The 26,832-nt window shown below is 50.0% G+C and overlaps 1 long non-coding RNA gene across 1 annotated transcript; it reads left to right on the top strand.

Moving 5' to 3' along the window:
* The first annotated feature begins 1,459 nt into the window (after positions 1-1,459).
* On the top strand, positions 1,460-25,573 carry LOC123615410 (uncharacterized). Its single transcript, XR_012504350.1, has 5 exons — positions 1,460-1,861; positions 2,202-2,301; positions 3,402-3,562; positions 3,941-8,291; positions 9,071-25,573. It is a non-coding gene; the product is annotated as an uncharacterized LOC123615410 (long non-coding RNA).
* The last annotated feature ends 1,259 nt before the right edge of the window (positions 25,574-26,832 follow it).

Genomic DNA, 26,832 nt, shown 5'->3' with positions numbered 1-26,832 from the left:
AGGTACCAGTCTCTGACATCCTGGAGTTACATTTTTGCCTTATTTGGGGGGCAGTGATTAGGGGCACTGACTGACTGGTTTAATGGAGGGACCGGGGGTGGAACCCAGGCCGGACCTCGTGCACGCTGAGAGCGCGCCCCACCCCTGCGCTGTGCCCTCCCGTCCAGCCTTTACAGTCTAGCCTTTCCTGCGGCCGGTTCCCCGTTGGGCTCCATCTGGCTCCTCCCTGCCGGGGGCTCTCACCTCTGCCCCCTCCTTGTCCCGAAGACGGTCTTTGATTTGCGAGTTTGCAGGATGGACAGGCCTGGACCTCAGCAGCCCGGTCCAGACTGGCGTGGACTTTCTGTAGTGACCCCTCAGGTCGCACGAGCCCCACCCCCTCCAACACCCCTGTCCCTGCAAACCTTGTGCCTCCTGAGGGCCTGGCCTGCTGGTGACGAGGCTGCCTCCCTGAGGCCACCAGACAGCGACCAGTCGCTGCCCTTATGTTACCTTCTCTCATTCTTACCTGCCCCAAACCCCTTTTCTGTCCTTATGTTGGCTTTTTATCTGTGCAGTCACATATGCAGATAAAAACGTTTTCATCTTTTCCAGCCCAATGTTTATATTTGCTGTCACGTTATATTGACAGTAACTTCCTCAGCCACGTTGAAGCACCCTGGTGACACTGGGCGCCCGTCCTCTGTCTGCCTGTCTGTCTGTCTCTCATTTCCTGGCGTCACTGAGAATCATTGTGTTTCCAGGTTAACTCGAGCACCTGCTTTGAGACAAACACTCTTCCTTGTGTTGCTCAGTTGCCACTTTGCTGCCTGTTTGAACTCTGAGGCCTGTTTGTGAGCTGCTGGTTGAGGATCTCAGTCACTGTTCCGTGAGATTTGCCCCTTCTCTGGTCCATACTAGTCGCTCTTAAGTGCGCTTGGTAAAGCACATGCGGTCTTTTAAAAAAATCTTTTTATGTATTCTGGAAGGACGTTAGTGTTTCTTAACATATGAATGAATTTCATGTCTTGATCACTCTGTGACCATCTTCACCCTGGAAGCCAGAGGTTCCTTCTGGGAATCTGAACTGAGCCCGGCGGTGAGCTCCTCTGGTTCGCGGGGGATCACCTAACCGGAGCTGCAGGTCACAGAGCCACGGGGAATAACCAGGAGGCCCAGGGCGTGACTTCCATTTCTGCGGGGCACCTGAGGCCGCTGACGCCCCACCAGGCGGGTGTCTGCTAACGTCACAGAAGAAGAAACAGGGGCTCGGAGAGCGTTACCGACTTCCCTCCGTTCCCGCAGGGCAGTGGGGAGCAGGACCCGTGCTTGAACTTGGAGCTTTGCAAATCCCGTGCTCTCGTGTCCCTGCCTCAGGCCCTGCCTGGCGACTCCTGTTTTTACTAATTATTATTCCTTCCAAGTTGTTAACGGAAATAGCTCACAGAGCAGCACATTCCTCACGGCCCTGAAGCTTCCTCTGAGCCCTCACTCGGCCGCGCAGAATGTCTCCCCAACGTGGCCACAGGCCGGGGTAGCCCGCGGGAGCGGTGGCCAGGCTGGCTCCCGAGTGGCCCGTCTGGTTCTGGCTGGAGGTCCGCTGCCCTCAGTCCTCCCCGGCGTTTGTTGTGTCTGAGGCTTCAGAACCAGGTGGCCCACTTCCCAGATATGCGATTGGCCCTTCCCAAAGTCAGAGGCTTTTTCTGGATTTCTTCTCCTGGGCATTTTTCACATTATTCTGGTTTCTGTTCGCCGTCGAAAACCACCGTGGGCAAACAGCCGTCCACAGCCCTTCCTCCTGGGGCAGGCCTGGACTCCACTGGCCGAGGGCGTGGCTTCGCACTGCCCATCGTGGCCGACCTCGGGCTGGGTTGCTGGAAAGGTAGGGAGAACTCTGCAGACTTTCACAGGATGCTGTCACGTCCGTACCTATCGGCAGAGGCCTTGGGGTGGGGGGTCCTTACAAGGGGCTCCCTTCCTGCTCCCTTTCCCCCACAGTCCAACCAGGACACACGCCAGGACCTCTGGGCACTGAAACTGGGGGTGTCTTAGGAACACCAGAGGCTCTGGCCATTTCCTCTCAGCCTGTCCGAATGGTGTAAGAAATGCAATAGATGGCACCCCAGGAACGGACACGCTGTAACGGGCTAGACTTCAATTTAAGAATAAATAAATAAAATAAAAGGGGAACTATTGACATTTCTTTCTGTTTTTTTTTTCAGTTTCGCTGAGGGATATGTAATATCCAAACCACGGCACAGACTTAATGTGCGCATTTTGGAGTTTGGACATTGCTCGCTCCCGTGGTACCATCACAGCAAAGTAAGAAACACGTCCGTCTCCTCCGTGAGATGTCTTGTGTCCCTTTGTCGTTTTTTTTCCTTTCCTTTTCTGTGATAAGAGTACGCGATCTACCCTTTTAACAGGTTGCTACGTGCACAGCACCAAATTGTTACCTGTAGCACTGTCGCACACAAGAGGTCCTAAACCCATTCGTCTCGCGTGAGTGGAGCTTTATACCCACTAACGCCCGCCATCCCGCGGCGCCCACCATCCACTCCCTGCTTCTGTGCGTCTGACTTCCGCTTCCTCAAAGAAGTGAGATCAGGCGGTGTCTGTCCTTCTGTGCCTGTTATTTCACTCACTGGGACGGCCTCCAGGTTCATCCCTGTTGTTGGAAATGATAGGATCTCCTTCCTGTTTAGGGCTGAGTAATATTCCGCAGTGGGTGTGAGTATCTCTCTCTGCACCTGGAATCCAGATCTGTATCATCTGGGTCTGAAGCTAGCCCACATTTTCTTTGTCCTTTCGTCCGTCAGTGGACTTCTGCTTGCTTTCAAGCCCTGGCTACTGAGATAACGCTGTAGAGAACTCGGGGGAGCAGACATCTCTTGGAGGTCCTGCTTTCAGCTGGGACTGGAACCCAGGAGAGGGCTTGTGGGTAGCCGCCAGTGCCGGGAAATGGAGGTCACGTGATCTGGGGTTTGGTCCTCAGCCCCACCGGTGAATGACCGTGGGGGGGTCCTTGGAGGCACTTAAGTCCCAGCTTAGCCACATGGGCCCCAGTAGGGAGCCCACACCCCCTGAGGGATGAAGACAGCCTGTGTCGTGGAGCGAGGCACGATGCTGCAGGCGGCCTTGGGTGCCAAGCCCCTGGTCTTTGTGCCCCTCTCGGGGAGCCCCCTGCAGAAGCCCCTGCACGCAGGCCCCTCTTTCCGCCTTCCCCATCCTCAGGCTGCTGGGGAGCTGGCTGCGTGACACGGCGGGCCTTACTGAAAAATCCGCAGCTCAGCCCCGCTCGCTCAGTGTGGGCCAGCACCTTCAGGAGGTAAAAGCTGACCACGTTTACGTTCCAAACAAAACAAGGCCGGTGCAACTTCAGCTGGTGTTTACAAAGCGTGATGTTTCTGTTTCTTTCTTAGGCAGTTCCTGTGATTCTTAAACATCTCGAGAGAACTTCATGGTTTCCTTCTTGTTGTTTCGTGACCTGCGTCCTGGGCTTTCCATCGTTCACCCTGCTGTGGTTTTCAATCTGCGAAAGAGACAGACAGAAGCTGCTATAAGGGTTATAAGCGCGAGGAAGGTACCCCTGAGAATCGGGGCTGGGCGAGCCTGGGAAAGCCTGGTGCCGATGAGATCGAGTGTAAGGGAGCTTCTTGCACAGAGAACGACACGCCCGCGGGCTGCCTTCTGAGCAGAGCCAGCGCCAGAGCTGGCGGTGGGCCTCCGCGGGCCCCTAAGGAAGGAGTTCCTTGAACAGAACTGTAATGGTGGCAACAGGGCTCCAAGGGGGTCCTGCCAGCCCACTCCTAAGGTCTCTTTTATAAAGGAACGTATCTAGTAGCCGAGCAGGTCCCCGGGGGGCCCCCCAGGGACAGACCCCTCCCCGTGTCCTCCCCTGCAGCTCCGCTCTGAAGGACCCAGCTCATAGCATCTCACATATATTTCTTGAATTTTTCAGATGCTAAAAACCACCACCAAAGGGAAGAAATTAGCTACTTGGCGACGGAGAGCATGTGGCCCCTCAGGTTGACATCCTGTTCCCTCCACATCAACCCGTCAGAAGACCCGTGCACGAGCTGATCACGCACCTGCGGCCCCAGCCCTCACCAGGCCTTCGAATGTGCTTTGCTGAAACCCTTCGAGGGGTTCGGGGTCTTCTGGGGCCACCCCGTGCTCCTTGCTCGGCCCTGCAGTCAACCTTCGTCTGCTGCAAACTCAAGTGTCAGTTGTGCGGCCTCGCGGCGCGGCGGGCACGCGGGCCTGCCTTCAGTAGCGCCTGCGGCCCGGGAGGGCTCAGAGCCATGTCTTGCCGCCCAGGGCGACCACCTCCGCCACGTCTCAAGAACTTTCCATATTGTTTTAGCCTCTAATTAGCATTTTTATGTGCTTTCCTGGGGCTCAGTCCGAAAAGCCAAGCAAATCATGTGCTAACCAGCCTCGTCGAGGTTCTGCTGTGAAAACCAGTGTTAAGTGTGTTCACTGTTCGGCCCGGAGCCCCTGCTGGTCCCGCCTGAGCTCAGCCAAAACGCTGCGGCTTTCTGGAAGCACGCAGGCTGGGCCCGGGGAACTTTAAACAATCCTTCGGGGGCGAAGCCGGGACAAGGTTACTTGGTCTCCGAGTCTATTTCGAAACCCCACGGAAGATGAGCCCCTTCCCACATGTTTGTAAAGGGCACTGAGCGTCCCCAGGAGCAGTTCCGGCCGCAGGCACAGTGGATCAGGAGCCACGGGGGGTCCTCCGCCTGGTCCCACTCCCTCGAGAGGTCCAGTCCCTTCGTGTGGCCCCCAGCCCTCCTGCCCACACTTTCTGGCCATTTCTCCCCCGTCTCTCTCTTTTTTCGTGTAAGTATTGTTGACTTACAGTGTTTCAGGTGCACAGCAAAGTGATTCACTTAGACACACATACTTACATTTCTTCCTTCTCACATTTTTTCCCATTACAGGTTATGACAAGACATTGATTACAGTTCCCTCGCCTCACCTCTTGCGCTAAGTTCATGCCGACAGAAGAGACGTTCATGTACTGAGGTCTGGCTCACACGTGAGTTCACCCGAGTGTGGCGCTGCCTAGACCAGCCTGTCTGAGGCCTGTCAAACCCGCACTGAGCATCTGCTTTAGTTGTTAAAGGGAAGGGCACGCTGACCGGGAGTAACGCCCATCCACCTTAAAAGCAAAGACCAAATGCCTCCCTTCCCGGATGCCAAGGTGGCGAGGAAGAGGTGGCACCCGCGTCCCGGTCTGGGGGTCTCACTCTCGGCACTGCCTGGGTTCCAGAGCCTGGGCCGTCCGCAGCCGGCCCGCGTGTCCTGGGGGTCGGCGTCCCGGCCCCGCGTCCTGGCGCGGCTGGGGAAGCGGACGCCCTCGTGGTGCGGTGACACTGCGTCTTCTCAGACGATGCGACGCCCTCCTTGATGCATATGGTTGGGCCTGTTTCTCACAGGAATCGGAGGGGAGCAGCCAGGGTGAAGATGCTCCCTCCTTCCCTTGTAACGAGCTCCCAGAGCCAGGGACGCCCCTGCACATCCGTGCCGCCAGGGCCTGGCGGGGCGCCTGCGAGCCGGGGGAACCTCGCCGTGTTTACTTTCTCATGTGCTCCTCCGACCTTCGGTGTCTGCCTCCGCCCCCCTCCCCGGGGCTTTCTGGAGTCAGACAGCTGGGGGGTCAGGTCAAGGGAGCAGCGGCCCTGCGGTCAAGGGCAGAGGCCAGGCCGAGGCTGCGGGATGTGGGCCTCGTCGCTAATTATCTGTGTGGCACCCCTCCCCAAACGCGGGCTGCCTGCACCTGGCTTTCCCAGGGAAATGGGGGTTTGATGCTAACGCAGTCTCCGTCCTGGCCTGTGCCTTGCTCCAGATAAGTCTTTCCAGAGGCTGATGTTTTATCCCAAAATCTTGCTCTCTGTGCTTAGGTGTAAAAATAGCCAACACAGTCTTGATAGGTAAATGCACCAAACATGCTGACTCATCAGATACGCACACTTGAGTGGTGGCTTGAAATCATCACATTTTACAGGGAAGTTCTCTTGCCTGGGTTTTCAAACAGCCACGTGAAATACGTGATGCTGCCCCCATTTAGGGGGAACATTTTTTAAATTGAAGTACAGTCAGTTTACAGTGCTGTGGTTCTGGTGCACAGCACAGTGCTTCAGTCACACGTGAACATACATATGTTCACTTTTCAGATTCTTTAAAACTATAGGTGACTACAAGGTATTGAATATGTTCCCTGTGCTCTACAGCAGGACCTTGTTGTTTATCTGTTTTATACATAGTAGTTTGTATCTGCAAATCTCACACTCCCAGTTTATCCCTCCCCACCTTTCCCCCTGGTAACCACAAGTGTGTTCTCTGTGTCTGTGAGTCTGTTTCTATTTTGTAAATAAGTTCATTTGTCTTTTTTTTTAGATTCCACATATGAGCGATCTCATATGGTAGTTTTCTTTCTCTTTCTGGCTTACTTCACCTAGAATGACATTCTCCAGGGACATCCATGTTGCTGCAAATGGTGTTATGTTGTAATTTTTATGGCTGAGTAGTATTCCATTGTATAAATATACCACGGCTTCTTTATCCAGTCATCTGTTGATGGACATTTAGGTTGTTTCTATGTCTTGGCTGTTGTAAGTAGTGCTGTTGTGAACACTGGGGTGCAGGTGTCTTTTTGAATTAGAGTTCCCTCTGGATATATGCCCAGGACTGGGATTGCTGGATCACATGGTAGGTGTAGTTTTAGCTTTTTAAGAAATCTCCATACTATTTTTCATAATGGCTGCACCAAACTACACTCCCACCAACAGCATAGGCGTGTTCCTTAAGGGGAAGGTTGGAACCTGGCTCCGAGGTGGTGAAGTGGCCGAGCTGAGACACCACTCAGGTCCTGCTGGTCCTGCCCCTGCAGCAGGTGCCCTGTGAGTCACAGCTGCTACCACGTGGAGTTAGACAGGACGGGGGTGTGATGGTGCCAGAGACTTGAAGGTGCAGACACGGTACTGGGACTGTCCCTGGCTCATTTCCGAGGAGCACCAATTATCCCGACCCTCGCCAGAGCACAGTCAGGGAAGTTCTACTCTAGGCTGGGGGTGCTGCTCACCTGTGCCGGACACTCCATCTGACTTTTTTCTCCTCTCACCTGGAGCCCCAAGCTCGGGTCCCTTTCCTCCATGACACGTATATGACTTGATATTTTTATGTTTTCAACCTTACACTTTAGTTGAAAAGAACGGAGGCAAACTGTAGACTAAACCATGCATGTATGTTTGTGTGTACGTCCGTGTGGGTGTGGGTGTGGGTGTGTCTGTGTCTGTGCGCATGTGTATGTGTTTGGATGTATCTGTGTGTGCATATGCACGTGTAGTATCAGAAAAACAGGTGTATCCACTTTGAGTTTCTGTGTGAATTTTCCATGTTATTGTTTTTTTTTGGTGTCATCCCAGGTCTGCTTCTCGGAGCATTTCGGGCAGGTGCACGGTGGTGGGTGCCCGCTGGACAGAGCTGTGCCTTATCTCAGGGAACTGTGAATTTTCTGACTCTAGAATCTTCTGTTTTCCCACCACCACTCATAGAAGAGTTGCCTCCTTGGTTCTCTCTTCTCTGATTGGCCGGTGGCTGGCCCCTTGCCTTCCAGACCTCCACCGTCCCTCGTGCAAAGTCCACGGAGACGTCTAGTTCCCGAGGCCTTCCCACCTCTGTGCTGCAGAGAAAGGGGCTCAAGACGGACTGCCCGGTCGTGTGTCTGCTCCTTCTGTCCACAGAGATACCCGCGCCCGTCCGTGAGCAGGCACAGCCGTCCCGGGGCTGCATGCAAAGAGCAGATCAGCTCCCGGGCGGCTAAGATGCAGGGAGGGGACGGGCAGGCGCTGCCAGGCACCCGGGCGTGGGGCACACACGCAGGGATCTTGATAGGGTGAAAACTCTCCCTGCTCTGGGACGAACGCAGGGTCACCCCCTTATTATTTGCAGACACTTCCCCCTGTTGCACTTAGTCCCCCTGCCGGGGCATCATGCCCTCCTGCCGCCTGGAGTTGCGGACTTAACCCCTGTCCACTCGGAGGTGGACCATCGCCCCTGCTCCTGTCACCCCGCACCCGCCTCCCAGGAGCTCTGTGACAAAGCCTGGTGACAGCAGTGTCACAGATTTGATCATCTCTGTAAATGGTCGCTCACCTGCTTTTTGGGAACCCACAAGGCAGGCTGTGTGCAGGCTGGTTTCAGGCTGTCGGGATCCAACGAGCTCCGGTGGAAACCCAAGACTGGCTCTGGGAAGCGGCAACTGCATTCAACCTTCCTTTGGCCACAAGTATGACTTAGCTTCTGTGAGTCCATGTGTTTATCTGGGTTCAGGAGCTGGGCTAGGAAAGTCACTGGGGGCCCCTCCCCGCCAGGGCGGTCCATCCTCTTCCTGGGGAGGGACTTTTCTGGAGCTGTGACTCTCGCCGCCGGCAGCCTCCCCAGGTGCACACTGGCCAGCTGCTCGTGGAAGAAAGTGTCCTCTTTTTCTCAGAGATTCTCCTGTCACCCGTGTCTCTGAGACATGGGGGTGCCCCACGGGGCTGGTCACAATGTGGCGGCTGAGGTCCTGGGGGGGTCAGGGCTGCTGTCCTTAGTGAGCCGGACACGACTCGCCACATCGGAGAGCATGGCTGCTCAGATCGGGGAGCGGGAGGCGAGGGTAACCTTCGGCTCAGGCATCCGTGTGGCCGTGGCATCGTGTCTATGCAGGTCCCCACGCTGAGACCCCGCCAGACTCACTCCGGCACCTCCCTCTCTGCCTCCAACTCCTAACAGTCCTTCCGTCCCCAGTGTGAATGGGGGCTCACATCTATGGTCTGGGGGACACTGTTCTTGCACGGTCACCTGTCCCTGGGGGGCCTCCCTCGCCCTCTCCCGGTGCCGTGTCAGGATGCTCCCACAACTCACAGGGGTCCTCCCTGCCCTGCCCGCTCTGCCTGCGACTCTGTGCACCCCCACGGCAGAGTCCCACATCTCCTGTGGACCCCTCCCCTTGTGGGATGCAGCCAGACGGGGCCCTGCTTTCAGGACTGATCCTGAGTAAAGGCTGTAACACAGCTCAGTGTCCTTCCTTGATGCTTAGATGCGGCTGCTGTGAAGAATTTGGCGGTAAGCCTCCCTTGGTTGCTTAACCCTCCTCTTTGGTACCCGTCAAACCCACCTGAATGCATGCTACCAATCAACACGTGAGCCCTGTGGTAGTCACACCTGGGAAAGTGAGGGAGGTCAAGTGTAAATGTACTGGTGGGGCCAAAGGAGACATCCAGACGGCCTACAGACACATGCAAAGATGCTCCACATCACTAACTGTCAAGAAATGCAAATCAAAACTGCGATGAGGTGTCACCTCACACCAGTCGGAATGGCCATCCTTCGAAAGTCCACAAATGACAAATGCTGGAGAGGCTGTGGAGAAAAGGGAGCCCTCCTCCACTGCTGGTGGGAATGCAGTTTGGTGCAGCCACTGTGGAAAGCAGTATGGAGATTCCCCAAAAAACTGAAAATAGACTTACCCTCTGACCCAGGAATCCCACTCCTGCGCATGTATCCAGAAGGAACCCTACTTCAAAGACACCTGCACCCCAATGTTCACAGCAGCACTATTTACAATAGCCAAGACATGGAAACAGCCTAAATGTCCATCAACAGGTGACTGGATAAAGAAGTAGTGGTCTATTTATGCAATGGAATACTACTCAGCCATAAAAAAGAATGAAATAACGCCATTTGCAGCAACATGGATGGATGTGGAGATCATCATTCTAAGTGAAGTCAGCCAGAAAGAGAAAGAAAAATGCCATATGAGATCACTCACATGTGGAATGTAAAAAAAAAGACACAAGTGAACTTGTTTATGAAACAGAAACAGACTCACAGACATAGAAAACAAACTTGTGTTTCCAGAGGGTAAAGGGTGAGGAAGGATAAATTGGGAGTTCAAGATTTGCAGATACTAACTACTGCATATAAAATAGATAAACAGTAAGTTTCTGTACAGCACAGGGAACTATATTCAATATCTTGTAATAACTTATAATGAAAAAGAATCTCAAAAGGAATATATGCGTGTATTCGTATGGCCAGAAACTGACACAACGTTGTAAACTGACTATACAAAAAAAAAAAGAAAACAGATGGAACATCTGAAAAAAAATGTAGTTGTGTTTAGAAAAACGCCTGTATAGAAATGCTTTTCTCTTTTATAGTTTCTGCCTCCAAATGTGCCCTTCTGACCATGGGTTATTTTCTGTTAATAAAAACAATGCGTCTTTCTCCAGAAGTTCTTTGCCCATTATTTCACATCGATGACCTGTCAAGACTTTCCAAGAGCTGGGCTGTAATTTAAATAAAAATGGCACCAGCCAGGACAATGGGCATTTTCCCCTCTGGCAGCTGCACAATGGGAACGCGTTTGACACGCAGCCCGGAACATTCCGAGTGAACTCACAGCAGGAAACACACTCGGGCTGAGGTCATCTTAACCTACTCGATGACCGTTTGTTCTCAGTTTCGAAAGTTAACCCAGCAAGGAGGACTTGGCCACAGAGACCGAATATGAAAAAAATCATTTCAACCGAACTGTTCCAGGGTTGAGCGACTTCTTCTCCCCGCTGTGTGCACGCGGCCCAGACGCAGGCTTCTGTGCTGACTTCTTTGCAGAGGGCGCTGCCACCACGGAGGAACCAGCGGTGCCCCAGGCGCCCTGCGGAGGGTCTGGATGCCATTTCTCACTCTGGCTGCCTTCCTACCACATGGGGAGTGGGGGCTTTTGTTTTTTCTCTCTTTCATAGGTAGAGAGATGTGAGGTGGCCTCCCAGAGGGCTGTGGTGACAGATAATGCAGGTAAGCTACCCCCTGAAGGCCTGGTGCCCAGCGAGCGTTTTGCCAGGGTTGACTTCACGACGGAGCGCTCCTGCTGGGCCACACCAGGCAGAGGCTTTCCAGGGCGTGGGGCGAGGGTGCCTCCTGATCGGAGGTCGCTGCAGATGAGTGCTACTCCTTGGGGCCAGGGGCCACGTGAGACGGTCCCTAGCTGGGTGTCGCCATGGTGGCTCCCCGGCAAGGACCAGGGAGGGTCGTCACTGGGCAGAGGCCTCCGTACCAGGGAAGAAGGGCTAGGCAGCAGGCAGGAGGGCCGAGGACGCCTCACCAGCGCTAGCAGAACGCACCCAGCAGACATCACGGGCTCCCACAGGACGAGGGGCAGAACCACAGGCGCCCGCTGGGCGCAGCTCCTAACCCCCGGAGACCCCCCACCATGGGCCAGCCCCTCCCCACTCCCGTCCCTCTCAGACTCCCTGTCTTGGACGCATACCCACCTCTCACCCATGTGGGGCAGGAAGGAAGATTCTGGACTCAGCCTCGTCAGACCTAACGTCCGTGGCTTGTGTTCTTTCCAGAATGCTTCCTGTTATGATCCACACAGCACGGTGTCATGCAAGGGTGGGATGTGTCCGTCTTCTTCAACTCTCGATCTAAAACACCCCCAGGGATTCATGTAGCCTATGGGGGACCCCCAAAAATCCACACTGCTTCTTGAGCGATTATACACAGCATACCCCCTCCTGACAAGCATTATCTGCAAACAAGGGTGTGTGCCCTTCGAGGCAGACCCTGCCCTGCCCCAGCATGCAAGCTTGCGTTTCAGCTCTCGCTCCGGCCTTGGCCAGACACGCTGCACTGTAATAGTGCACAACCTGCACAACTGGACACAACGACCCTAAGTGCGGAGGTTTTACTCACAGAAGAAAGCACGATGAAGGTACGGGAATAATGACGTGTGTGTGAGCATGTGAGTGTGCGTGTGTGTGAGTGTGTGAGTGAGTGTGTGAGTTCGCTCACTTTCTAAGGAGGGGAAGATTTCAGGAAGTGTTTAAAGGAACAAGAGGTGTCTTGGGGTTAGAAGAGAAATGACTCAACCAGGAGATGCTTCCAGTGGGATCGACCGAATTCTTCTGGTTCCTCCAGTGCCTGGTTTTCAAAGGGGGAAAAAGTCTCTCCCTTTGGTTTTCAAAATAAGTCGTCACAATCCTCTCAAGACCAGTATTTAGCAGACAACGAAGGAGCAGAGCAGAAATTCGAAGGGAGAAGTTTGCAGAACATTTTCTCGGCATGTTCTACCCTCCACCTCCCGGAAACGAGATGAAATAACTTTCTAACTTGCCGCCCACGGCAAAGCCCTTACACACCGTGATACGTCACAACTTTTGCACGACAGGGAATTACCGAGTTTCTCTTTCCAAAGCTTTCTGTTTGAATTGAATGTGGCAACATGTCCGCAGGAGCAAATAAAGAATGCAACAGTTTATACCGAAGAGATGCCGGAGACGCCCACTTCTGAGTAAAAGGAGTTCAACATTTTGGAGTTTATTTCTGCTTGAATATTCTTCTTATATCAAAAAAAGAAAAAAAATGCCCAGCTGAACTCAAGCAAGCCTTGGCCACGAGGAAGGATGGGTCTGCGGTTACTGCTACTATTTCAGACCCTCCTTTCTGTCGGCTTCCCCGTCCTTTGAAAAGGAGACCAGGAGGTGTGGCCTCAGAGCCTAACTCCTCCACGTTAAACACACACCTATTTTCCATCTTTCTTGGGTGGAAACAACACAAATCAGAACTTTTCTAAGATCATTCCTTCCCCTTGACTCTTAAAGCATCTTGGGGTGTTTGGGGGTTGCTTTTTGTCTGTGTTTTGTCCGTGTTGAGACAACGTGTGACTGCACACAGTGTTCCCCGCACGCCAGGCCTTGGCGGGCAGGCACCCCAGGCCTCACGGGCGTGGACGTGAGTCCTCCCCTTGTACGGAGGGTGTCGGACGGGCCTGCTGAGGCCGGGGGGGGGGGGTCTGTCCTTAACTGTTACCGTGTAGTGTGAGCCCAGACAGCAGAGGGGAGACGACAGCTTGCAATCTTTAACAAACAGAGCTTGGGCGGACTCAGGCGGAGACCCCAGTTACCTCCTGAAGCTGATCTGTGCTCGTTGGGGAGAGGGCAGCCCTGACGTCGCGGTGCAAGTTTTGTCTGGAAGTTCTCAGCTGATGGCGATGGAGGAGGTAGCGTGTTGTGGGGACGTCGCTCCCTGGGCCTCTGATCCGGACCGTGGGGGCCTCCGTCCGTCTATCCGTCTGTCCGTGCAAAGAGCGCTTGTCCACGTGTCACCCTGGGTCTCAGGGACACGGTGCCCCGTGTCTCACCTGAGCAGCCTCGCTTTTGCTGCCTGACGTCCGCCTCCGCAGGCGTTCATGGTTTATTGCTTTCACGCGGACGACCCTTCAGAAGGGCTTTGGAAATGGTTCCTACATTTTCTCCCCAAGTACCTGCACCCCTCTAAGCGTACACCTCACAGCTGCTCGCCTGGCAGGGTCTTCGCTCTGAAAAGATTCCGGGAGGACAGCTTCGGCCACAGAACGTCTTGTGAAAGAGTTTCTCACTGCAAACTAAAGACCCCAGCGTAAAAGCCAGTAAACACAGGTATTCTAGTCCAGTGTTGCAACTCTACGTACGCCGTCATTTATATATATTTTGTCTTTCCACTGAGAGGAAATTAAAAAAAAAGAAAGAGCTTCGTAAGTGTGAAAATGTACAAACGTGGTCGTCTCAGTCCTGTGCTCCTGGTGGGTCTCCAAGTGACGCGGGTCACTGGTTTGGAGGGACAGCGGTTCTCACGCCCGCGGATTCTGCGCGGTGGTGGCGGGCCTGACGGCCCCGGTGCTGCGGCTTCCTCCCGCTGTGCCCACGCCCATACGGGCACGCGACCTGTGATTCGTGAGCCCAGGATCGTCACAGAACGTGGGGTGTTCTGATCGGGCACTGCTTACCTAGGCAACGTCTAATATTTAGATATCTGGCCAGATCTAAAAATGACTTGAGTAAATAAATAAAGATTTTTTAAAAAGGAGGGGGAGGGTGTAGCTCAGGGGTAGAGCGTGTGCTCAGCATGCACGAGGTCCTGGGTTCCATCCCCAGCACCTCCGTTAAGAAAACAGATAAACCTAATTACCACCCCACCCCCCCAACCAAGAAAAGGCTGAAAAAAATAAAGAAAAAGAAAAGAAGAACTACTTGAATTGAACCTTGTGTCCGTAGGTAAACGCTGTCTGGCTTGACTGATGTGCGCGAGGCCTTCCTAATGGCTCTGAAGTCAAACCTGTGGGCTACACGCTAATTTGGAAGCATTTGGTCGGCGTAAGGGAACGTGTCTGGCCGAGCTGACCAGCACCGCCGGGTCTCCCCGAGTCCCCTCCTTCCCGGGAGGTGCAGGTGATGCGGGTGGGGACACCTGCCCTGGTCCCCTCCGGTGTCTGCGCAGCCAGCTCACGAACAGTTCGGGGGGCTGGTGCGTCCGAGTCAGAGGTGGAATGTTCCGAGGCCCCGGGAGCACGGTGGGGAGGCGTGGAGGATGGGGAGCTGCGGCCGAGCGGGACCCCACTGGACCCAGGGACGGCCAGCACGCCCGCACCTTCCTGCTGTGTTCATTTCCTCCTCCGAAAAACCGCAGATGATGGGCGTGCAGTGGCCCAAAGAACCCCCAACCCTGAGCCCTCGTCACCGGAGGGCCAGGACCGGACTCCCACAGCTGCTGGAGTCCTGGTGCCCGTGTGTGTCCTGCCGAGTTCCCTCCAAGGAGGACACAGGGAGGCTCCTGCCCCCGGTCCTCTGTCCACCTGCCTCCCGGCTGACCCCACTGCTTCCCCTGTGGCCTCCTGCCCCAGGGACCCCGAGCAAACCGCCCTTTCAGTGGCTCATCTCCTGACCTGATGGACTTACGCACCTCAAGCTTCTATTAATGCCCTATATTTTAAATTTAATTTTAATTTTTAAAAATTACTTTATTCCACTGGGAGGGTAATTAGGTTTATTCATGTATATTTATTTATTTTAATGGAGGGATTGGGGATTGAACCTGGGACCTCGTGCATGCTGAGCACGTGCTCTATCCTGGAGCTACACCTCCCCCTCCACTGCCCTACATTTTAAAACGCTCTCACCCTGGACAGGGCAGCGTGGCCCACAGTCCACGGCCGGTGACACCGTGGCAATGTCAGTTCAGCTTTCATGTCCTGAGCCTTCGGGGCTCCCCTCTGTTCCTCCTCCAGGGGTTGCCCCAGGGCTCCTCCAAGGATGTGGGGCTTCCCTCACCCTCCCACTCCAAAGCCTTTCCATCACCGGCTGCTATGAAACCACTGAGGTGGGTTCAGCTTGGCTGTGTCCACGTCTTCCCCGCTTGCAGAAGGTGGAATGACGTCTTTTCCTGTGTGTGGCCCCCGGGGTCAGCAGATGCCCCAGTGATGTAGGGATGTCCCCGCCATGCAGGGATGTCCTGGGAACTTGATACAGTCGCTCCTCTCCACTCTTGCGGTTTATAGGCTGAGAAGTCGGGATGACAAAGAAAGGGATTTTTACAGTAAAATCACCGTGATGTGAAGTCAGTACCCAGTGAAGCTTTATCTCCCTGGATCTCTGTTCCCACTGGAATATATTCTGGTGTTTGCAGGTAAATACAATGAGCCTGAAGTAAATAGAAATAGGACAGCGTGATTTTACCGTTACCGCCCCCGCACGCCCAGTTGCACCCTCTGCCCGAATGTTTACTTCGGGTATAAGATTTCCATCCGGCGTCTGGATATAGTGTCTCATGTGCCTGACCTTCAACAAGAATGAAGCAAGTGTTTATTTGTGTTCTTTGACCACCGTTCAACAGAGAAAAGCGATGTTTAAATCTACTACCACCTACAAATCTCCGATTTGGAGCCTGACTCAGGGGATCATTAAATATGAGGGTGAGAGGTCTGTCGGGGCCCCGCGGCCCAGGTCTCATTGCCTGGAGCCAGCAGCCGAGGCCTGGGGAGGCGCAGTGGCTTCTCAAGCTAGTGAGAAATGTGACTGTGTGCGGATCTGGAGAGACAACCCCGGGTAAATATTTTAAAAAACCAAACCCGTGAATTAGTTTGCCAGTAAAAACACCGAAGGTGTAGATGCTTCAGGTCCCCAGCTGGCTGGGGCCTCGCAGGCTGCATTGTGGAAGGATGAAGACTGAGTTTACCAGCATGTAGTTTAGCTGGCGTCCTGTAATCGAATTCTTGCAGGTCTGCTGGGTTGGGATAGTATTTGAGAAGCATGGCTTTAACGGTTTAACTCAGTTAACAAAACAGATGCAGATTCAAATGGAATTGTCCCAGCGCCATACTTAGCAGGTTGCTGTTCTAGATAAATGTCCTATGTGAGGTCTTGGTGTTTACTTGAGTTCTAAGCTAAATTACTTTTTTCCCCCAAGTCCTTTACTTTTATTAAAAAGAATTCTTTTTTAATTGAAATGTAGTCAGTTTGCAATGTTGTGTCCATTTCTGGTGCAGAGCACATGCTTCAGTCACACGTGAACATACATATATTCCTTTTCATGTTCTTTTTCACCGTGAGCTACTGTAAGATATTGAATATAGTTTCCTGTGCTCTACAGTATAAGCTTGTTTGTCTATTTTATGTATATTCCTGTGTTGTTGTTTTTAGCAGGAGATGTTCTGAGAAATCTTATCTTATTCTTTCCCTCCTCCTTCACACCCACACTCCCCTCCTGCCTTCCCTTCCTCTTTCTTTCCTTCTCATAAACCTAAAACAAAATATTAAGGCGCACTGTCCCCTGCCCCCCGGCCAAATTCACATTATTTTTGAGCTGAACTGAGACCTGCGCCAGTTAAGAGGACACAGTAGCCAACAGCGGGCTCTCATCAGGAGACGTCTCCGGGTGCTAGGGTTGCCAGATTTGGCAAACAAACGTAGAGCGCCCGGGTCAACTGAAATTTCAGACAAGCGACGTTCCCCGCGCTACCTGGGACACGCTGAAGCACTAAAGCACCGTCCTGGGTTCTGGGGTTCCTGCAAACCTCTGGTTTCTCTGACACTGAAATGTGGCCGAGCGCCCTGCACTCGCCTGGCAGGAGAACAACCTGGGAAGCGGGTTTGAATTGCACTGATGCCACCCTGGCACGCGGTCAGCGTGGGGCCTGACTCTCCGAGCTGGTGCGGAGACACTGCGATCCTGCGCGGCCCGGGGGACGGAGGGGCGGCGGGTCACGGGAGCCGTAGCCAGCGTCCAGGGGTGCTGGCGGGCGGCGCTCCGCTCTGCGCGGGCCCCTGGGCTCTCGCGTGGCGCCCGCAGCGCGCGGAGCACGGGCTGGCTGTGCCGCAGGCCCGGAGCCACGGCCCCTCTGCAGGCTTTGTTCTCTGGCTGCTTCTCCTTCCACCTCCTGGAGGGAGTAGTAAGCATAAATTAGAAACAGGCTGCTGACCTCTTGCAGTAAGGAAGTTGGGCAGCGTTTCGCGAACAGAAGATTTAAGGCAGTTGAGAGATGAGTGCTGGGCTCTGGTGGGAATTCGTTTTTATTAAACCCTCGTTGGGTCTCATTGCTCAGCTTCAAGAGAGAGAGAGAGAAAAAAGACAATAAGGGATTTAAACTGAAGTGATTTTCTGCAATTAAAGTCTCCTGGAATTTTTAAAAGCCCAATTGCATTGGCATTTGCCAAACGTAAATGCATTTTCCACTGGCTCGGCCAAGGGGAGTTGGGTCAGATCCTCAAGGAGCTGACGGTGACGATGCAGTCACCCGCCGGGGGCACCAGGGGTGCCGGCCCAGCCCTCCGACAGATGGTGGCACTAAGGCTGCCTCCTCCCCGGGCCCTGCGGGCCCACAAAACCTCCCAGCTTGCTGGTGCCATGTGTGTCGGAAGCAAAGGGGGCTCCGGGTAGGGAAGGAGGGCAGCAGAGTGTAGCCCTTTGCACCCAGAGGAGTGAAGATTCTCTAGGCCTGCAGCTACACGGTGCTGCGATCTGGCCCGGTGACATCATGCCCGCCTGCAGGCAGGTGGCCTTGGGCCGCATCTGCCAATCTCAGGCTCCAGGGAGGGTCTGCAAAGGGGCAGCCTCAAGATGGGAAGCCCAGCGTGGGTTTCAGTTACTGCCAGGGGCAGGGGGACTCTGCGACACGATCATTTCTCAGAGCCAGTCACAATGTTGATGGTGACAGCAAGGGGCAGAGTAGTAGTCGTGGCCGCACAGGGACAGCCCTCTGGACTCGCGAAGCTCAGCGCTCCCCCGTGTGCAAGGTGCAGTGCCAAGTCCCTCACTCACGGCACCACCTGCCGATGAGAACACCCAGCCCGCTGTGTGACATGACTTGCCTTAGGCCACGTGGGCTCTGGTACCCTAATCTTACGATGAACTGAAGTATGATGGGCTTTGCCCACTTTAAGTTCAGTCCCATTACATCCATCTAAAATCCCCCCAAAACTCTAATTCAAAAAGACACCTGCACCCCAGTGTTCACAGCAGCACTATTTACAGTAGCCTAGACATGGAAACACCTACATGTCCATTGACAGATGACTGGATAAAGAAGTTGTCTATTTATACAATGGAATACTACTCAGCCATGAAAAAGAATATAATAATGCCGTTTGCAGCAACATGGATGGCCCTGGAGAATGTCATCCTAAGTGAAGTAAGCCAGAAAGAGAAAGACAAATACTATATGAGATCACTCATATGTGGAATCTAAAAAACAGGTAAAAAAGTGGACACTAATGAACTCATCTACAAAACAGAAACAGACTTGCAGAGACATAGTAAACAATTTTATGGTTACCAGGGGAAAGGGGGAGGGAAGGGATACATTTGGGAATTTGAGATTTGCAGGTGTTATCCACTGTATATAACAATAGGTAACCGCCCCCCAAGTTTCTTCTGTACATCACAGGGAACTATATTCAATATCTTGTAATAACTGTTAAGGAAAAAAATATGAAAATGAATAAATGTATGTGTATGCACGACTGGGACACCAGAAACTGATGCATTGTAACTGATTACATGTCAATTTAAAAAAAATTTTTTAAACTAAAAGAAGATCTGAATTTGAATTTCCTAATGACTAAGGCATTTGTGTACCTGTGAGTCAATTTATTTTTGATCCAAATATCTTCTTCAATTGACGTGTTGCTTCAAGCCTCTTGTCCACTTTTCTTTTACATGCTTTTCTTACTGATTCGTAAGGGTTTGTTTTGCATTTTAGACACTGTCGTCTTGGTTAGTCGTATGCTTTAATGAGCCATTCTCCCAGTCTGTGACTTGATTTTTATTTTATTTTATTTTTTTTGGTGTCTTTGATAAACAGAAGTTCTTAATTTAATGTGGTCAAATTTATTGCTCTTTTCCTATTATTGCTGTTTGTGCCTTGCTTAAATTTTTTTTTCACTCCACCAAGCTTATGAAGATGGTCTTCACCAGTTTTATCCTCAACTTTTATTGTTCTGCCTCTTGTATTTACATCTACAATCCTGGAATTTCTTTTTTATGGCTACCATAAGTTAGAAATATATGTATATGCCTTCCTCATAGATATTCATTTGACCAACCAACATATCCCATATTGTTCCTGGATCTTTGCAACAAAACCACAAGCAATAAAAGCAAAGTTCAACAAGAGGGATTCCATCAAACTCTAAAGCTTCTGCACGTCTAAGGAAACCAGCAACAAGGTGACAAGGCAAGCTTGTGGAAAGAGAGACAATATTTGCAAACCTTCTATCTAGTAAGAGGTTAATATCCAAACTATTTAAGAAACTCAATTCAATGGCAAAAAAAAAAATCTGATTAATAAATGGGCAGAGGAGTTGAACAGACATTTCTCCAGAGAAGACGTACAAATGGCCATCTGGGACATGAAAAGTGCTCACTGTCATCAAAGACCGAAACAGATATCACCTTACACCTCTTAGAGCCACTGTTCTCAACCAGACAGGAGATAGAAGTACCGTGGAGGCTGTGGAGAAAAGGGAGCCCTGTGCACTGTTGGTGGGAAAGTAAGTTAGTGCAGCCACTGTGGAAACCAGTACGGAGATTCCTCAAAAAATTAAAAATGGAACTACCATAGGACCCAGCAATCCCACTTCTGGGTATTTATCCAGAGGAAATGAAATAGCCATCTCGTAGACATGTCTGCACCCCCATTTTCACTGCAGTATTGTTCAGAATAAACGAGACATGGAAGCAACCTAAATGCTCCTGGTTGGAGGAATGGATGCACACGTCAAGCCATCCTTGCATGACGGCTGCAGATCTCCCCGGTCACGGTGCATGGTTCCCTGCACACACTGCTGGGTTCAGTTTGCTAATATTTTGTGAAGCCCCTTTGTGCCAGTGCCCACAAGAAACACTGGTCTACAGCTTTCTTATTTTGCGTTATCTTTGTATTATGTGTTGACATAATGAAAGGGTACCGTTAGGCTTGTAAAATGAGTTGGCAGCTGTCCCTTCTAGTTTCTGGAAGAGATTGTGTAAATTGCAGTTTATTTTTTGAAATGTTCTGAAGAGTTCCCCAGGCGACCTCTGCGTCTGACACTTCTTTGTGGGGAGGTTTTTGATCATCAGTTTAACTTTTTTTTTTTTTAATATTTTTTAATGATTTATAATCATTTTGCAATGTTGTGTCAAATTCAAGTGTGGAGCACAATTTTTCAGTCATACATGAACATACATATATTCACTGTCACATTTCTTCTCTGTGAGCTGCCACGAGATCTTGTATACTTCCCTGTGCTCTACAGTATAACCTTGTTTATCTATTCTACAATTTTGAAATCCCAGTGTACCTCTTCCCAACCCCCACCCCCCAGCTTAACTTCTATGATGGTTAGAAGCCTGTTCAGCTTTTCACCTCACCTTGGGTGAGTGTGGGCAGTTCATGACTTTGAGGAGTTGGTCCATATTTCCCGAGGTATAGAACGTACGCGTCTAGAGTTGTCCATGGTGTTCCTCGTTGTCTTTTTAGTGGCTGTGGGCTCTGTAGTGAGATCCTCTGTCTCAGTGATGTTTCTTATTTGGGGTTTTCCTCTGTTAGCTCCTTTTATTCCCTTTCATGGATCTCGGCCCTTGTATTTATTATTTATCTCCCTCTGCTTGCTCTGGGTTCACTTTGCTCCTGGACGAGTTTCCAGAGGTAGGAGTTTGGGTCACTGACGTGAGGCCCTCACCCATTTCTAGTGTAATGCCACCCATTTCTATGTCAGCATTGTTGGCACTCCTTCAGCCGCATCCTGCAGATTTTGATATTTCTGTTCGTATTTTCATCCAGGTCTGTGTATATTCTACATTCCTTTTGAGACCTCCTCTTTGGCCCATGGATTGCTTAGAAGCGTGAGGTTTAATTTTCACGTGAGAGATGCTCCCGTTGCCTTTCTTTTATTTGCTTCAAATCCGGCTCCTCTATGGGCGGAGGATTTAAATGCCTTCGACATTGCAGAGCTTTGCTTTATTGCTCAGGATGTAGTCTGTCTCTGCTGACCCCCCACCTGTGTGGATGTTCCATGATTCCTTGAAAAAAGTGTGCAATCATCCGTTACTGAGGGGGCTGTTTGGTACTTGTCAGCTGTATCTTGTGGGCTGGCTGTGTGGTTTAGGCATTCTGGATCCTTGCTGATTTTCCGTCCACGGTTCTGCCGGTGCTGAGAATTCTGTGCTGAAGTCCCAACGTGTGACTGTGGGTTTGTGCATTTCTTCCTTCAATTCTGTTTCTGTTTCATGTATTTTGAGGGATTCTAGTCTTTCCTGGGTCAACTTTTGTTGGACGAGGGACATATGACGCCCTGTCATTGTGTTGTAACTTCCATCCTCAGACCCCAACCAGTGTGCCTTCTTCTCGGCACCTCTCAGGGTTCTGTTCTGGTTGCCTGTTGTGTCATTTCCAGGCTCTACAGTTCTGCTTGTTCTGGGGGGAGCAGGTAATAACTGATCGGTGCTATCTTGTCCTGAGGAGAAGTCCCAGACTCTTACACAATTTTAATAATACAAAATAGTCCAAATGCTCTTCCATACAAAGTGCTCCTTATTTCTCAATCAACTCACCAGCATTGTAGTCTAGAGAAGGGTTTTTTATTCTCTGATATATTTATTGATTTCTATTAAAAATTACAAAATGTATTCTTATATTCTTATACATTCAATGCATTGCATTTATCTTAAAGGATACAATTACATAAAATTAAAAATACATAAAGTTAACATTAAAAAATGCATGCATAAAATTAAAAAGGCTGTTGCAATTTTGGTCACAAACCTGTATTTTATACAGATGAAACGCCTCATGAAAAGTTTGGAAAACTTCTTTCAGAAGTGTAACTTGTATTAGCGCCATAGCAATCTTGAAGTTAGAAGAACTCAGCTTGGCGGGAGATGATACATGTGCTGAAAGCCAGATGGTTGTTGTTGCTTTAAATGCACAGATTTTCCATAGTTTGGGCACGGAATTTTCCCTTCGCATGTCATGCAATTTTGTATAATAGCACAGTGAAGTGAAAATTCTGTAAGAAATCTATAAGATTTTAGTATTTTTAGAGAAAGGGCATTTCTTTCTTTTATGTCAGTCCTCATGATTTAGCCCTGGATTTTGCCAAGAAAAATCGAGCATTATAACAGGTGCTCAGAAATTGGCTAGAAATGCACTTTTTCATTACTCTGTTCTCTCTGGGTTCTCAGTTTGTCTAATGCAGTAATTGGCTCCGATAGAACAGTGTGTGTTTGAAGTTCATGGCCGTTCACCTCAGTGAGCCTCAGAACCATTTGGACGTCAGGGGAGCTTTTGGAAAATGTGCTCTGAGGCATAATTGCGCTTTTCCAAAACACAGCAAAATTTAAAAAGCGTTGGCTTACAGCTAGTTAGACCCGAACCTGATTTTGAATTTCATAATCTTGAGAATGTGTCTCTACTTTTCCAATATCTTTCTGTTGCTCTTAGTACTTACATTCAACTCGTATAGGAAGTCCGCTTTATGGGAGCCAGTCCAGTTAGGCAAGATCAAGAAATAAAAGTTAAAAAGATTTGCAGCAACATGGATGGACCTGGAGATAGTCATTCTAAGTGAAGTCAGCCAGATAGAGAAAGACAAATATCATATGATAACACTTCTGTGTAGAATGTAAAAAAAAAAAAAAAAAAAAAGAATACAAATGAACTTATTTACAAAACAGAGATAGGCTCACAGACACAGAAAACAAACTATGGTTACCAGGGGGAGAGAGGACTTTTTCTGTGATAATCACGAACTAGTCTTCCAGAAGAAGAGGCTTATTTCTTATCTGAGTATAAGCAAGTAGATAAATTGGTAATACAATTGGGTTCATTATGCAACTTTCATTTGCAAAGTTTGATACGACCCAAGAAGGTGTGCTTTCAGATTTTGGGACTTGAAAGAGAGACTGTGAACTGGAATGAGCTCACTCTGATTTCTTTCTATACACTTTATGCTCTAAGATCTTAATTATTCACTACAGACATTTACTCTAGTTTAGAAAACTCATCACTGAAGCTTGCCTCACTTTCTAAGTTTGCAATTTAAATTCAGGCAATTTACAATAATTGGAGTTTTTTTTAAATAAATGTATTCAACAGAATCAATCAGAAAATAGATATTTTCATGTCCGCACACTCAAACAGTTAAATAACCTCATTTTTTCTAAAACAAACAAATAAAAAATCACATTTGGAGAAAAACTGGAAATGGAAAATTGCAACCAAAGATGAGTTATCCATAAAATTTAAATGTCTTCAAATTAAAGCTTATAATGGAAATTATTTCACAACTTTAATCATATTGGCCGCTCTCCCCAACGTTTATAATGGGTTACAGTACCTAAACTGGATGCGAAAAGCCAAGTACAGAATGTCACAGCTCAAGCCACATGAAGGCTCTCAATAGTTTTGCTAATTTCTACCCCCTCAGAAATGTGTTGTGAAACACTGACTTCTTCGGCAAGCAGCTGGCACACTCACACCCGAGAGAACCCCCATGAGTTGGAGAGGAGTTTCCAGAGTTAAAGAATTATTCCCATCTTCAATAACCAAAATAACGAAAACCACCGTTTTCTTTCGTAAATGCTGGATAACATAAATGTCTTCTTACTTTGGAGGTGCGTCCGTGTCTCAGTCATGGCTGGGGTGGGGCTGTTTCTGTGTGTGTCCGCAGTGCGGTCGGTCAATCAAGAGACGTCGGTAATCGTTGCAGAGGAGAATGTATGTGACTTGCTGGAGAGAGTGCTTTCTCAGCCCTTCCCCCAGCTCTAACTCAGATGGGTGTGTAGAGCCCAGAGCACTTTGTAAGCTTTAAGTGCGTTTTGCTTGCACATGGAAAGGGCCATTGAATTAATAACTCGTGTCCATTTATCCAGCATATAGGACACGTCAGACACCGGCCTCGTTTGCGTTCCTTCTTTATTTTTACTATAATTCAAGGGGAGAAATGTTACCCTTCCTTTTTTAAAGGCTTCTTGCCAACAAGTGAACTTTTTTGGACTGTTCTTAATTGATTGAGCATCTCTTCTGGTCAGGAGCGGAGATGCTTGGAAAGAGAAAATGAAAAGTCTATTAAATCAGAAATTGATACAACATTGTAAACTGACTACACTTCAATAAAAAACAAAAACCCTAGGGCACCTTCCTGGTGAGAAACTGTTACGCCGCAGCCCGGGGTTATTCAGTCAACAATTCAACGTGTAATCAAGACAAACATGTGATCATGCCAGGACCCTTTTTTTTTTTTTTTTTTGGTGACCAGGGCGCTGTTGGTCCTGAGGCAACTGTAATAAACTAAAGATTGCACTGGCTTGCAGGAGTTTTGGAAATGTCTTTGTTACTGTGATGTTTGGCTGGAGTCCTTGGAGCTAGGGCGTGGCTCTCTCCACTTCGAGTCCAAAGTGGAGTTCTGGACAAGGAAAGGGTCCCCCTCCCCACCCCAGTGCAAGATTTTGCAACCTCTTCCATCGCTCCGCTCCACCGCAGCCCCCTCTACCTCTGACATCTACAAATTCACCCCAAGGGGCTGGGTCGAGGAGTCATCACGCTGGGACAGCTGCAGAAAGTCAGCCTGCTTCTCCAAAGTTTACAACTACACGAATATTCGCAGAGTTCGTCCTGTCTTACCTCCTCCTTGGAGGACGTTTGACGTTTTTCCCACCTTGGTCTGCAGACATGAGGACGCTGTCATCGCCCGTCACCTTGGCTGCAGGGGCACCGCTGGGCTGCTCCCTCAGGTGACTGGATTAGACAACGTGAAAATGTGCTACGTTGGTGTGTCGGCTCGGAGCATGCGAAGGGCAGGCACGCGCAGCTACGATGTGGCTGGTTACCTAATACGTGAAGAAATGTGAAATGGGCGGCTGCAATGAAACTTTCTCTTGGACCCGTTTCTACTTTAGCCACCGTTGTCTCAAGTAGGGGTCACACTATTGGTCCCAAGGATCTAGACAAAGCTCCCCTCAGTCATGGAAACAGATAATCCGGACCAGAGGGAAATTAAACACAGAAGAAAACCAAGTCAGAATGAAAATAATAAAAATGTGCCCGCTCCACAGGACGAGTGTATTTGCTATAAGTGAGTCTAAACCATGACTTCAAGTTGTGTGCAAAAAAAAAAGAACGCATACCTGCCTGCACATGTATCTGTTTAATTATCTGAAATGAGTAAATGTGCCAACTCCCCAAGGGCAATGTAAATATATCCTTTTATTTTCTAAATAAAACTTCTAAAGCAATTTATGAAATGATTTAAAAAAATTTGACTGTGACTGAGGGTATAAGATAAGAAAAAAGAATTTGAGTAAATGTAGTTCCAGGGATGGAGTCTGTGGTCACTGGGTTTATTGGAGGAAAAAGTCTGAATGACCGTTTGTGGAAATCCCTCCCTAGTCATGGAAGGAGGAGTGGACGAACCTGGAGGAGGGCTGGGCTAGAAATAAACACCCTGGGTTTGAATTCTAGTTCCGTAGGCAGCTCTGCTGCTGCCCTGAATTGAGTCCCATTCTCCATTTCCTCGTTTGTTTTCTGTGTGCACAGAGACGTGAGCTCCAATTCGGTTTTGCTCATTTCTGTGTCTCTAGCCCTAGAAACTTGCCTGGTGCACAGTAAGTGCACAATAAATGCTTGTTAATATATTTGTTGAATGAGTAGGGAAAAAAAGCGGATAACATGGCACCAGATTTACAAAGCAAAAGTATCTTTGCTGAATATGAAATACTCGGGGGATGAGGGGCGCTCAAGACTGGAACATTAGTGTCTTTTTCTCCCGGGGTCCTAGTGTGCTTGGCTGCCATAATAAATACCCTAAGCTGGGTGGCTTACCGGGTGGAATTTACCTTCTCACAGTCCTGGAGGCTGGAAGTCTGAGATCGCGGTGTTGGCAGGGCTGGTTTCTCCTGCGTCTTCTCTCCTGGCCTGTGGAAGGTCCCCTTCCGCCTGCGTCTCCCCCTCGTCTCCCCAGCGTGTGCCTGAGTCCCGGCCTCCTGTTCTAATGAGGACCCCCATCCTGTTGAATTAGGGCCCGCTCTAGTGACCTCATTTTACCTTAGTTACCTCTTCAGGGGCCCCATCTCCGAATTCAGTCACACTGCGGGTTAGGGCTCCAGCACGCGAATTTTGAGGGGGACAAGATCAATCTGCAGCGCCAGGGAGCTTCAAGGGGAGTGAATTCAATGACCCTCTGGTAGCTCAGCAAACTGAAGGCACAAGCAGTCCAAGGTCACTTCTAAAGCAAAGCAAGGTGAAGACAAATACAATGAGACTCCAGAGTATGCTGAGGAAGTGAGTTTTAATTATTAAGCCCCAGATAGAGATTCTTGGCCAAAATTCTTTTAAATCCTCATTGCATGCTATGTAATTAGAATAGAAACGCAATTAGCTCACGGCAGTAAAACACAAAAGTGAAAATACTTAATTCCAGCTTTATTTTCTCACGGCTCAGGGTCCACATCCTTCAGTGGTTAGCATGTTTTGAGATTCAGAAAATGTTCTGAAGATTAAATGAGGCC

Source organism: Camelus bactrianus, chromosome 36 (assembly GCF_048773025.1).
Source record: "Camelus bactrianus isolate YW-2024 breed Bactrian camel chromosome 36, ASM4877302v1, whole genome shotgun sequence".
NCBI lineage: Eukaryota > Metazoa > Chordata > Mammalia > Artiodactyla > Camelidae > Camelus > Camelus bactrianus.
Note: the sequence above shows the minus strand (reverse complement) of the source record. Positions and strands in the feature narration are given on the sequence as shown.